This window comes from Chionomys nivalis, chromosome 7 (assembly GCF_950005125.1).
Source record: "Chionomys nivalis chromosome 7, mChiNiv1.1, whole genome shotgun sequence".
Classification (NCBI taxonomy): Eukaryota; Metazoa; Chordata; class Mammalia; order Rodentia; family Cricetidae; genus Chionomys; species Chionomys nivalis.
In genome coordinates this window covers 68,506,251-68,520,547 of record NC_080092.1, presented here as the reverse complement: position 1 = coordinate 68,520,547, position 14,297 = coordinate 68,506,251, and positions in this window count along the sequence as shown.

The window sequence follows — 14,297 nt, the reverse complement described above, 5'->3', positions numbered from 1 at the left end:
TTTATTCTCACCCTCCTGTTCTGGTTCCCTCAAGATTACCCATTCCCCACAAATCTCATCTCGCTTCTCACATTCCTACTTTTTCTCTGCCCAAATGATTACCAAACATTCAACCGACTCCCCTAAATTCATCGACTGTCCAGGTTTCCTCAGATATGAAATGCCTGAGTGCCATTATAAGACATAACTCAATCCAAGACATCTACAGAATCCCCCCCCCCTTTCTCTCTCATATCCAAATCCTCACTTGGGTTGAGGTCACCAAGTAAACTCTTTCTTTCTTGAATGTCACTGACCACTCCTCCAATGTCTCCCCCTGCTTTTTCTGTGTCTTTCTTCAACACCTTCCCCTAGCTGCAGTCCTTCTGGCTGGCCAGTGATACTTCAGTTATCACTTGCCCCCACAACTGACTGCATGTCACCTTGACCATCTGTGGTGGTTTGAATAGGAATGGCCCCTGTAGACTCATGTGTTTCAATGTTTGACCCATAGGGAGCAGTACTATTGGGAAATGTGCCCTTGGTAGAGTAAGTGTGGCCTTGTTGGAGGAAGTGTGTCACTGTAGGGGTGGGCCTTGAGGTCTCAGAAGCTCAAGCCAAGACTCAGTGAGTGACAGTTCTTTCCCTGCTGCTTGAGGACCAAGCTGTAGAACTCTCAGCTCCTTCTCCAGCACCATGACTGCCTGCATACTGCCATGTTTCTCACCATGTAGATAAAGGACTAAACTTCTAAAACTGTAAGCCAACCCAAAATAAATGTTTTCCTTTATAAGAATTGCCATGGTCATGGTGTCTCTTCACAGCAATAGAAACCCTAATGAAGACACCAACCAAGTCCCCCCTTGGGAACCAAATCGGAGTTCTCTCAACCCTTTCCACACCAACCCCAAATCTGTTACAGACCATTCCTCTCAACCATTGGCCAAGAGCCTCTCTAGTCATCCATGTTCCTAAACTAATGTGGAATTTCATTGGTCAATAAAGAAACTGTGTTGGCCCATCTGATAGGGCAGAATTTAGGTAGGTGGAGTAAACAAAACAGAATGCTGGAAGAGGAAGTAAGCTCAGATGCAGGGCAGCTCCTCTCAGAGCCAGACGCGATGCAGCCAGCTGCCAGGTTAGACATGCTGAATCTTTCCCGGTAAGCGCACCTAGTGGTGCTATACAGACTATTAGAAATGGGCTAAATTAATATGTGAGAATTAGCCTAGAAGAGGCTAAATATAATGGGCCAGGCAGTGTTTAAATGAATACAATTTGTGTGTTGTTATTTTGGGGCATAAGCTAGCCAGGCGACCAGGAGCCAGGCAGCAGGAACGCAGCCCGCAGCTCCCTCACCACTAAACTATCTCAATTTTAGAACCTGTCTGAACACCCCAGGAAAGACCATTCTGAAGTAACAAAAGCCTCTCAAATTTATTCTCCCCAACACAACCAGACCCAGCTTTCAGACGACAGTTGTTCCCCAATTAACCTTACAGAGTCAATCTAAATTTTCCTGGCTCCTCTCAAGAACTCTCAAACAGACTACAGATATGTACGTATTCCTGCCAACCAACAGCCTAAGTTTTCTTGCCTATTGCTGACTCCTAAGGGTGGGTTATCTCCCTACTTTCCTGGTATTGGGACTCATCTTCCCAACTACCGGGACCTTGGGTCTAGAAGTTTCAAATATACGTCCAAGCTAAAAAAAAAAATTTTCCCCTAAACTCCTTATCTTTACCTCTGCCTCTATCTGTGCCAGCTGATTTCGATCCAGCTGCAGACTGTGCCAGCAACACCAGTGCCACCCTTGGAATCTATATCCTAGACAGCTCCAAAGTGGCTAATCCCAGACAGCCCAGCCTCACAGACTATTTCCTAGGGTACAAGTACCTTGACCAGAACCCTGCTTCATTGGGTCCCTTAATAACAATGCTCCAATGTCAGCAGCCAGAGAGAGGGATGCCCACTTATCCAGCACTAGAACAAAAGTAATAGAACAAAAAGGTAGGACTGAAGGGCTCGGCAGGCCCAGGCATGGAAACATGGCTCCTGCAGGTCCAGGCATGGCTCCAGCAGGCCTTTTCCTCCCCTTCCCTCTTCCTTTTAAACCATAGATTACATACATCCCTATGGCTGACTACCAAGGTCCAGCTATTGATGTATTGAAGTCCAGAAATCAAAAGCCCCTGTTGGCTCACCTAATTAACAGGTCCACTCAAAGGATACCACTGTGTCTTAGCCCGTGCAAACACAGACCTCCCCTTTTTCCTTTATAAAAAAATCACACCTGCAAGATATTTGCAGTCATTTTTTGGAGTCAGAAATCAGCCTCTTCTCTTCCCCACTGAATAAAGGATCTCTCTGTGAAAATGGTTGTTAGATGCGGTTTGTACCTAATCCAGGGTTCAGGAGGGAACAGCCAGCTCTGTGAGGGTCCCTTCAAATCCTGTCTGCCATTATAAAATGTGGTGGCCCCAAGACTGCCTCACCATTTGTTAATTAGTTCATTCTGCACGCGTTTGTTGATAGATGGACTTGGACTAGGTGATGGTTTAAACAGTCTCCACTGGCCTGGGATTTACATCATTTGATCTACCAATGAGGAGACAAAGCTTTCTATAACATGTAGGAGCTAGCCATGATAAGCTAAATAGAAACAGACCATGCAAAAGAAGTTCTTTACTTCCAACCATTATCATCTGCCAGTGTAGGACTCAGTCATCGATAAGTTTAATGGAGACCTGAGTCTCAGTAGTTTACCCTGCAATACCTGGTTGCAGGAAGAACCGCAAACTGAGATTACCTGAGCACCACCCAAGAAGAGACCATCCAAAGGAAATGCCTAATGTTTTCACGGTTGGAGATAGGATCACCTGCCAACACACCAACCAGGACACCCCTAGACAAATGTCAGCCAATTAGGGGTCCTGAACCTTAAAATCCCCTCACCCCCACCTTTACTACTATAAAAACCCTACTCTGAGCTCGGGCTCTCCATTTATTCCAATATGTTGGAAATGCGGAGAGACCGATTTTGCAAACTTGTATAAGATAAATGCTTCTTGCTTTTACATATGGGACTTGGTCTCCTTGTTGGTTTTTGGGGAACTTTGCGGATCTGGGCATAACACAACACATGGTGGGCAGTTCCATAAGGCCCAGTGAGGCAAGGGTGGATAAAACTGTAGCAGGAAAAGTCTGAGACGTTTGAAAATGGGAATTGGGAAATGCTCATGGAGATAATGTAATGGAAGCAATAATCCAGCTGAAGATGGTGAGGGAGAAAGCCATGAAGATAAGAAACAGGCAGTGGAAACAAAGCTAGGCAGGTGGTGAGGTGTGGGTGCACATAATCGTAATTCTCAACTGCTTTATAACTGCATATGAATTCTTCCTGTCCACATTGTTCTTTTAAATCTGGCTTAAGGCGCCCCCTCCGTGAAGCTGATGAGACCCAATGCCAGTCATTGCAGGGATCCTCACTTCCAAGGCTCAAGGCAGAGACCCCATGCTCTGGATAGGAGACCCCGTGTATGAGGATCAGTACTAAGATGGTCACCACCAATGCTCAAGCCCAAGTTGCTGCTCTCTGCTCTCTCTCTCTCTCTCTCTCTCTCTCTCTCTCTCTCTCTCTCTCTGTGTCCTTCTTTTGGGGACCCCGGAGAACAAAGCTCTTAGACCCCCAGTCCCAGGTAACCACAGTCCACCCTGGCGGAGGTACCACTCCGTTTCAGGAATGCTGCATGGGAGCTGAGATACCCTGTCTCTTGGTCCTGCATCTTCAAGGAAGCCAGCAACAATTACTCTGTCTCCCCAGACTCCAGGAACCTGCAAGGGCTGTAGTTGTTGTCTTCCCCCAACCCCCACCACCAGCCCCACCCTGGACCCAACCCTTCTGTGGAGTTCCCTAGTGTTTGCTATTGCTGGCTGATTGGTGTTTTATTTGCTTCTTTAAACGGTAACCACAGCCGGAGGAGCCTGCGACCCTCCCTGGGTAAATTCAGTTGTTTAAGACTCAAAGCTTTCATTGTTCTCTTGAGGAAGAGGAGAGGGGAAAATACTTCTGCCATTTTTTTTTCTTAACGGCAAAAAATGGAATTACTATCTCCATCATGGGAATGTCTCTGGAACTCTCCATAGCTCCTTCTCTAGAACTCTGTTTTCTCCAGACTGCCATTAGTTTCGTCTTGATGACAAATACCCACCTGACCTTCTGGCTCCAGTAATGTCCCCTTCCAATACTTAGCCATATTGAAGGCAAAATGATCTTCCAAAAGTCGTGATGCGAGGATCTTTAAAAATCTCTTTGTCAATTAAAGAATGGGCACCTGATCCAGTTCAGGCTGGTGAAGTGTTACAGAGTGAGGCCAGAAATCTAGAGGAAGTCATTGCTTCCTTTGAAAAATTCTTTGCTTTTCCTGAACTCTGCTGTCTGCCTTCTTGCTCCCAAATGAAGTGTGGGTTCGAAGCCTGAGACCTGAAAAAGCAAAGCCAGAAAAACTGCAGGGTACAGGAGCCCAGAACCATTGGATAAAGTCAGCTCTCCCACTTGACTGCCTATGAACCGCCATGGCTTTTGGTGGTTTTAAATTTCAGATGTTCAAAACTGTGGAACAAATATGGATTACACAGTAATCTGAACAGACTGTACAATACGGAACTGCATATTTAAAATGACTTAAATGATATATTTTATTGTGTATTTTATTACAGGTAGGAAACTTTTATAACAATAACAATAAAACTCCGGAACAAACCTCTACTGGCCATCACTAAGACTCTCCCCAAAAGGGGCATACTTAGCTTCACGCTGGCCTGTGCCTTTGCAAAAATAAATACTAAATTACATCTCAGTAAAGAGAGGTTCTAGGTGCAATTTTAAAAAGTGAAGTGCGATAACGTGGCTCTGTCTATTTTACCCAACTTTTAAAGCGTTCTTCTCGTTTTTGTCTAAGGATTGAGTTCATGACCAAATTCACAATAAGAAAAAGCTCAGGCTGGACATGATGCTACCCTCCTGTAACCCCAACACTCAAGGGTGGAAAGTGTGAAGACTGCAAGTTCCAGGCCAGCCTGGGTGACACAGTAGGGTCCTGTCTGGAAATGAGCGAGGAAGGGAGGGAGAGAAAGAGGGGAAGAGCTAAGGGGCCAAAGAAAGAAGAAGGGAGGGAGGGAGGGAGGGAGGGAGGGAGGGAGGGAGGGAGGGAGGGAGGGAGGGAGGGAGGGAAGAACCTATGCTATCTTTAGTTCTTGCTTAGTTCCCAACCTGACCTTTCTGGCTCGGGTACTGTCCCCTCCAACTCTTACCCAGGAAGGGCGGATCTGATAATTAAATAGGGCTTCCCAGTAATGAAGTAATTGCCAGTAAAGCAGTGAGTCCCCACCTCAGGAAGTGCTCAGGCAGTGCCTTGGTGACTGGTCATAGATCACATTTAACGTGATCAGATGCTATCTAAGAATCTCATCAAGATGAATTCTGGTTCAGTAGGTCTGAGATGCTGATCTATAAGTAGCTCCCAGAAGAGCCCATTGCGGCAGGTCCTTGGACCACACCCTGAGGAACATGGGTATAGTAGGGAATTCCACAAAGGCCGAAAGCTCAGCCAGGCTGGAAGTTTCCAAACGGGCCTCATGTTAGCATTCCTCCCGTGACTATGAGGGATTAAAATGCTCAGCTCCAAGGCTAGAGATTTGAATTCTATCAGTTAGAAGCAGGTCCTGGGCACTGGTGTTTCAAACAAACTGTCCACTAACCCAGACACAGCCTCTGAGAGTCGCTGACCCACGGGGTTCATAAATGTTTTTCAAGCTCCAGGTTTCTCTTCTGAAGAACCTGACACACATCCCATGGGACAAAGTTGGGGCCACTAAACTATGTTCGCAGGAACAGCCCCAGTACTAAAACATTTCACTGTTGTGTGACTCTGAGCTCATTCTTCCCAAAGAATTGAGCCTTTTCTAGATAGGATTTACCCTGTACTCTCAAAATAGCTTTATTAATAATGTATTAAGATCCATTTGTCCAATGATCCAATGTAATTTTGGACTTCTATAGAATGGGGAGATGGTTTGGTAGATAAAATGCTTGATACTCAAGTATAAAGACCTGAGAATGGATCCCCAGCGCCCACAAAGGAAAAAAAATAAAGCCAGGTGTTGGCAGCACACACCTGTAACCCTAGCACTGGGTAGGGGCCAGGACAAGGCAGATCTCTGGGGCCGGCTGGCTATTATTCAAGTCAATCTTGAGTAAGAGACCCTCTCAAAAAGCAAGGTGGAGAATTACAGAGGAAGCCAGATTTGACACACATGGCTTCCACATGCATGTTCACACACATGTGCACATATACGCAATACACTCATATACATGCATGCATACATAAGATAAAATAAATAGACAACATTAAAAAGAAGACTTGGGAGATTGCTCCGCAGGTAAAAACATTACATTCAAATCCCCAGAGCCTGTGTAAAAAACTGAGCATAGCACAATCATGTGTGTCTATAACTCAAGCCCTGAGCAGTGGGAGAAGTGGACAGAGACAAGAGGACTGCAGGGCTTGCTAGCTGTCAGCATAACTCGGGAGTCTAGTGAGATACCCTGTCAGGCTCAGGGTGTTGAAGCAGGACACCCCATGTCTTCCTCTGGCCTCTAGGCACACACAGGCATGAGTGAGCACAAGAAGGATTTCCACATTAGATTTCTTGGGGAGTGTCTCTCTCTCTCTCTCTCTCTCTCTCTCTCTCTCTCTCTCTCTCTCTCTCTCTCTCTCTCTCACACACACACACACACACACACACACACACACACACACACACACACACAATATGGCAAGGAAATCTGGGGTGGTATGTATGACACACCAAAACCAGCTCCCAAGCAGGATTATTTAAAGTGAGCTCGAAAGAGCCACGGTTTCTTGCCCGTGGTGCAGCTATGGAGAACCCCAAATGCCATATAAGAGGGTTTGGAGAAGTGGTTCTCAACCTTCCCAACACTGTGACTCTTTAATACAGTTCCCCATGCTGTGGTGACTCCCAACCACAAAATCATTTTCTTTGCTACTTCCTAACTGTAATTTTGCTACTGTTATGAATCATAATGTAAATATCCAATGTGCAGGAGATCTGATATGCGATCCACATGAAAGGACTGCTTGTGGCCCAGAGGGTCACACCCACAGGTCCGGAACGGCTGGTTTAGAGGGTTTGCGCATATGTGCATATATAGGTCCAAAGTCTGGAGCTCTACCCTGGGTGTCTTCCTCAATCACATTTTACTTAACATTTTGAGGCAGGGTCTCTCACTGAATTTGGAGCTCACAAATTCAATTAGACTGGCTAGCCTTTGAACCCCACAGCTCCTCCTGCCTCTGCCTCCCCAGATGGCAAGCACCAGGCACATGCCGTTGCACCTAGCTTTTAGGTGGACGGTAGGGATTGAACTCGGGACTCATGCTGTGCACCAAGCATTTTATCAACCGAGCCATCTCCTCAGCCCTGTAGATTTTCAGTATTTCAGAATCGCAGGCAATTCCTGATTTTCATACCTCATTCATGACCATTAAATCTCTCGGTAACGGGGCTACTGTGAAGGTTAATCTCTCCTGTAAATCAGATTTAGAATCCCCCAGGAGACACATCTTTGGGAGTGTTCCAGAGAGGTTCATGTGAGGAGAGGAGATACATTCGGGATGTGGGTGGTATTGATCCAGAGGCAAGGGGCCTGAACTGAATAAGAAAGAAAGAAAGAAAGAAAGAAAGAGAGAGAGAGAGAGAGAGAGAGAGAGAGAGAGAGAGAGAGAGAGAGATCAAGCTGGGTATCAGATGCCACTCCTCTCTGCTTCCTTGACTGCCAGGTGATCTCTTGTTCCTGCTGCCACCGCTGAAGCTGCTCACTGCCACCCCCACCCCACGTTAAGGAACTATCAAGCTGAGAGCCAAAATCAGCTTCCTTAAGTTGCTCTGGTCAGGACATTAAGAGCTGTAACTGATCCAGAAGGGTTCATGAAGGTGGGGGCCAAGTTCTAGATCTAGGGGGGCTGGAAGTAGAAACTGGGATTGCACCCCACAGCTGGAGTTAGGGGAAGGGTCGTTTGGATTAGTGGAGAGGCCTGTATGAAGAGGCCTGGCATGTGGGCACTGGCCAGAGGGAGGAAAACAGGTATATTTGGTCAGGCTGCATCTGGCCATCAAGCCTGGGTGAGGTGCACCTCCCATCTCCTCCTGGCACACACGGGTATCTCTCCCACCACAGAAGCTTCCTTTCCTGCCATCCTTACCTCAAACACCCTTGACCAGAGCAGCCTCCCCAGGCTGACCGCACTGCGCCCCTCATTATCTGTCGTCAGATTCGCATACTCCTCCAACATTCCTTACTATCATTATTTACACACCAGATATTTTAAAAGTTATCGTCAACTTTCAGCTCCATAAAGGCAGAAGTGCTGTCCATCCTGAGTTAGCTCAGAACTTAAGCACCCAGGACCTGGTCGGTTCTCGTTCAACCAACCTTCCTAAGAGGAGAATTTGAACTCAGTTTACCTTCATTTTCTTGGGTCATCCGAACAGTCTTTCAGGGTATAATTGTTAGAGCTGAAACTGAATTACATTATCTGGAGTGACAGTGACTGGGGGCTGAGATTCGGGAGAAAGGTCCCAGGGCTTGGACAGGGGAAGGTAACAGTGGGGCATCCATTCCTGGACCTCATGCTTAGCTCAGGATGGACCCTCCCCAAGGGTGTGGCAAGAAGGAAAAGGAAAAGACAGGTGTGGGAGGAAAGATGGTTCAGCTGCGAGGCTGGAGAACTGGGCTGCACTTTATTCTGGCGACCTCACCAGCTCGGCTACAGCCAGGTCGGCAGGGGCTGCTGAGAGAGAGAAGTCCTGCCTGGGGCCTGAGCCACCTGCTGCTCTGGGTTTCACATGGACAACAGGCTGGAAAAAACAAACCAAACCAACCAACCAACCAAACAAACAAACAAACAAACAAACAAACAAAAAAACCCAGAAGTGGCTTCTGGAAGAGCTAGGAAGGTCCCCATCGTCTGATTTTCTTCATCAGGCAATGCACTGCCCCATGATTCATCGGGACAGAAAGGAAACCCAACAGCAAAAGCAGAGTGGGGGAGGGTGAAAGGCAGGAAGGGGCAGGGAAGGAGTGAGGAAAAAGGAAGGGGAGGGAGAAGGGAGAGGAAGGAGAGAGGGGGGGAAAGAGGGAGGGAGGGAGGAAGGTAGAGAGAGAGAGATTGAGATTTCATTTTTACCTCCCCTGTCGGTGACCTGCAACCCAGCAATGAGGACACGGGGTTGAAGTCACTTCCGGTTCTAGTTTCAGCGGATTCAGGCCTTCATCAAGATGGTAGATGGAAATCCAAATGCAGTATCTCAAGGACCAGCTCACCCTGAAGTATTTGCTCCACTCCCACGACTCAGAAACCGCCTGATAAAAATCTCTTACGTGTAATCATGCCGCACGTGGGAACAAGCGTCATAACGCTGTGGGAGGCAGGCTCCAGCTCTTATTATCTCTCACCAGAGGAGGACGGCAAGGGCCAGAGAGCGAGAGAGCATCTAGGGTTCCCACCACAGAAGAGCCCTGGGAGACCTTTTTCTGGCCCCATTCTGAACTTACCCTCAGTAACCCAAGCTGCCCAAGGTGGCTGTTTGTCCTCCCTGGGGAAAATACAAAGCCTGAAGTAAATGTGGCTGTGTTCCCTAAACAGCCAAAGTCCCCAAATTTGACTTTAATTTGATAAGATAAAAAAATTTAAATGTCCATGTCAAACAGGTAAGTTCTCAAATAGGTCAAAAAGTATACAAATTTAAATTTAAATTTTAGTTACTAATACGGAAACAATATTGATTTTCGAACTGTGGCAATGTACCCCATGATAGCGGACACAGGTATGAAGTCAATGTTCTATTTTTTAAAAAGAACACAGTGGACCTATAACAAAACTAAAGCGATTTAGCCAGGTATGAACATAAACCTGTAATCAAGGCCCTGGAGAGGTTGAGGCAGGAGGATTGTGCATTTGGAGACAGTCTAAGCTACCTAATGAAGCACTGTTTCCTATAAAGTAAGGGTTTCTTTGAAGTTGTACACCCTGCTACTCGTTCCTCCCCACAGATGCCAATCTTTATTTTGATGCGAACTCTCTCTCTCTGCGTGTGTGTGTGTGTGTGTGTGTGTGTGTGTGTTTGAAATGAGATTCTAAGGAAGTTCAGTATCTCGGCCTTCTCCAAGGGAACACTATCATTGTCCCATTTTGTTTGAGGTATAAGGAAGAGGGAGACTAGAACGGGCTAAACATAAAAACAACATATACCCTTATTCTCCTGCTTGCCTCACTCTCGGCTAGCACCCTCTTCCTTTCATTTTAAGAAGACAGACACTGGGGCTCAGGAGATGGGTCCGTGTTCTTCCAGTAGATCTGAGTTCGGTTCCCTGCACCTACATCAGGTGGCTCCAGCTAGGGGATCCAATGCTTCTGTCCTCTCTGGCGCCTGCACGCACAAGCACATACCCCCACGCAGACACACGTGTAAGATTAAAAACGGAAATCCCAACGCTTGTCAGAAAGTCGCTCTCTCCGTTTCGGTCTCACATCTGTCAAAACTGCTTGCTGCAGGGGCTGCAGAGATGGCTCCGCGGTTAAGAGCGCTTGTTGCTGCCGGGCCTTTAATCCCAGCACTCGGGAGGCAGAGGCAGGTGGATCTCTGTGAGTTTGAGGCCAACCTGGTCTACGAGAGCTAGTTCCAGAACAGCTAGGACCTACACAGGGAAACCCTGTCTCAAAAATAAATAAATAAAATGCTTGTCTAATATTAGGACAACTAAATCCACCAGTGACAGAAGGACCGGACTTCCAGCTACAACCACTGTAAAAAACTGTGGCTTAGACTGTCTCTCTGAAGTGCTTGCTCAGTCTTGGTCTACCGTCATTTTAAACCTGAGTTTTCCAACTCTCTGAGTGGCCCTTGCTTTCTCACTGATTTCTTTTTTCTTCTTTTTTTTTATTTTTCGAGACAGGGTTTCTCTGAAGTTTTTGGTGCCTGTCCTGGAACTAGCTCTTGTAGACCAGGCTGGCCTCGAACTCACAGAGTTCCTCCTGCCTCTGCCTCCCGAATGCTGGGATTAAAGGCATGCGCCACCACCACCCGGCTCTCACTGATTTCTATAACAGTGTGAGAGATTTCCCTGAGGTTGGAGTCACAGATAGCTGTGAGCTGTCAGATGGGTGCTCGGAACCTGGGTCCTCTGAAAGAGCAGAAGATGCTTCTAACCGCTGAGCCACCATCAGAGGGAGGCAGTTTTGGAAAGCACTGCTTTCACTGTGTGGCTTGCAGGATAGAAGGGCTTGCGTTGATGCATGCTTCCAGTGTCTGTTAAGAGAACTAAAGAGGAAACAGTAAAGATGCCCTGCTTCGCGTCCGCTCTCTTAGTGCTGAGGAGAAGTAGCAAACAGCCACTTAGCTCTCCAGAGCTTCCCACGAGCATAGAAGGAATTCCAGTCCAAACCTCACTCCATTCCAGCTTCCACCACAGTCTTCCAGGGCATCTATTATCTATCCTGCTGTGCTCTACAACATCTGGGTGGAGCCCCAGAAGGGAAAACAAGAGAACTCGGCCATTGACAATAAGTTCCGGTGAGCACACCATGTACTGCCCAGAGGATGTCACTGTCATGTTTTAGTCCTCACGGGAGGAGGGAGCCTTCTCAGGGATGTCCATTCCAGGACTCCAGACTCCATCTGAAACAGAGCCCAGAGTGAAAGACGTAAACCTGGGAGCCCACTACTGCAGCTGCTTCGGGAAGAGTAAGGGCTTTCGGGAAAACAGGCGTTGGAGTGAGTGTGGGAACTGGTGTAGGGTCGATAAACTTGCCGCCAGGCTGCCAGATCCCAACTTTCTGGCCCCATTCTGAGCTCACAACTCAGTGATGATACTCCGCATGGCAGCTGGGCTTGCTCCGAATCTGTCTAGCTTGTAATAGGCTATGCGGATCCTAAGACAGGGGAGAAAGAAGATCAAAGAAAAATATGATTATCATAGGCCCTAGCTACACTCTAAATCACTGTGCTATTTCAGTCAAATTAGAAAATGGATCCCTGGGACAGCGTTAGAACTGACAGCCAAGACTGGAGTAAGTAGGCTAAGCCAGCAAGATACTTGTTACATTAGTGTCATCCTGGCCATCAAAGCAAATAGTGCTGATTGCCCAGCTTACTCGAGAGCTTCTACAGAGTTTCTGGTCTAGTTCGGGTGATAGGAGTGGTGGATGCATAAAGAAATACGAGGGCTGGATGTAGCTCAGTTAGTTGGTACAGTGCTTGCCTAACATACATGAAGCCCTGGGGTCCATTCTCAGTACCGCGTAAGCCAGACGTGGTGGTGCACGCCTATAATTCCATCACTGGATAAGCAGAGGCAGGAGGATTAAAAGTTCAAGGTCATCCTCTGGAACAAGCAAGTTCAAGGCCAGTCTGGGGTGAGGGAGATGAGGTCGCAAGCCTAGGCAAAGGTCAGTCTGAAGTGGTGGAGATGAGGTCGCGAGCCTAGGCATGGAGTATGCCAGAGGGAAAGACATGGAAGCAGAATGGGCTGGGGAAGAGTGAGCGGAGCAGCTCAGCTGGAAGAGGTTAGGCGAAGGAATGGTTAATGGCAGGTTAGAGACACAGCAGCATAAGTGGTTTACAGTCTTACTAACTCTTGAGTTTTGTCTTATGGATCGCAGTGGGCTGACCAAATTGTCAGGGTAGAGGAAGGGTGGGGTGGAGAGGAGAGTGTGGCAGGGAGCTCAGTTGTGCTTGGAGACGATTTGGGGCAGCAGCAGACTGTGGGCAAAGTGAAGAAGCAACTGAACCAAGGGATTCTGGCAGACAGACAGCACTTGATAACCACTGAGACGTGAGGAGGGTCGGCAAACCAAAGGAGCTGATGGCTCTCCGGCTTCCAACTTGAGTATCTGTAAAATGGCCACGTTCCTTATAAAATTGTACCATCTATTTCTCCCATTCTCCTGTTTCCGGCTGTCCCCGAGACGAAGGAAAATGGCTTTGAGGAAAACTGGCTCCTGCCATATGGCCCAGCTGGTCCAACAATGGTAACGAGAACCAGATGGCGTGTGACTGGGACAGGCTTGTACAGTGGAGCAGAGGCAAGCTGGAACGGGACCTCCCTACAGTGGGTGGCTCATGACAGAATTCTAGCCTTGGGTACCCAAGAAAAACACAGTCATTTAGTGTGTCCACTCCCCTCTACAGATAAGGGAGCCCAGGTGTCTCAATAGAGTGATTTCTCCACGGTCACATGGTTAGAGTAGCAAGCAAGAACTAAAAGTTGACTTGTTTCTAATTATGCCAGCACTCCTTATTTCCCTACTGGCACTAAGTGGTGGATGGGATATGCATACACATGTCTGCTTGAGACATGAGCCCCCTCTACCTCCCACCCCCGGCCCTCTTTAGACAAGATCTCATTTAACCCAGGCTGACCTTATTTATCCTAGGCTGACCTCAAACTCCCCAGCTGAGGGTGAACTTGAACTTCTGATCTTGTTGTCTCCATCTCCCAAGTGCTAGAATCACAGGTAGGTACCAGCATGCCCCATGTGTGTGGCGCTGAGGAGCAAACCCAGGGCTCTGTGCATCCTAGGCAAGCAGTCTTCCAACTGAGCCGCATCCTCAGCCCAGAAATAAGACCTCTCTTGAAATATCTTCTCTACCATAAGATGTATTTTATCTATTTCCCAGATAATAAAATTAGGGGAAGGTGGATTTTTTTGCTTAAAATCCCATATTTATATGTGACTTATGATAATCGGCTCATGGCTTCATTTCTCCCCGGACCATCCTGAAGTTTATTTGGGGTGAAGTGTCTTTGTTGCAGACTGAGGTTTGCATCCTCCCCAGCCCCTGCCTTCATCGCCCTGAGAAGACATGGAACAGATCTGACACCTTTCTCGTTTGAAGCAAACATTAAAATTTATAATTTGTAAGCTGGCTGGGCTGAGGGAGGAACAGAAGAAAGAGAAAACAGGAAATATATAATATTTGGAATTCAATAAATATTTAAGCGGAAGCAAGAGGCAAGCCATGGATAAGAAAGAGAAGAATGGCCTTGACTGCAAGGGGCATGTGTTCCATGAATAAAGAATAGGAAGAGATCATATTCTGCTCACCTACCAGGGTAGTTCCTAGGAATTCCCCCTTGCCCTTCTCAATGGGCTGGTCCCAGGAAGGCCTTGAACAACACTGACTCTTCAGTCTCAACAGGCTGTGACTAACTGGAAAAACTCACCGGTACT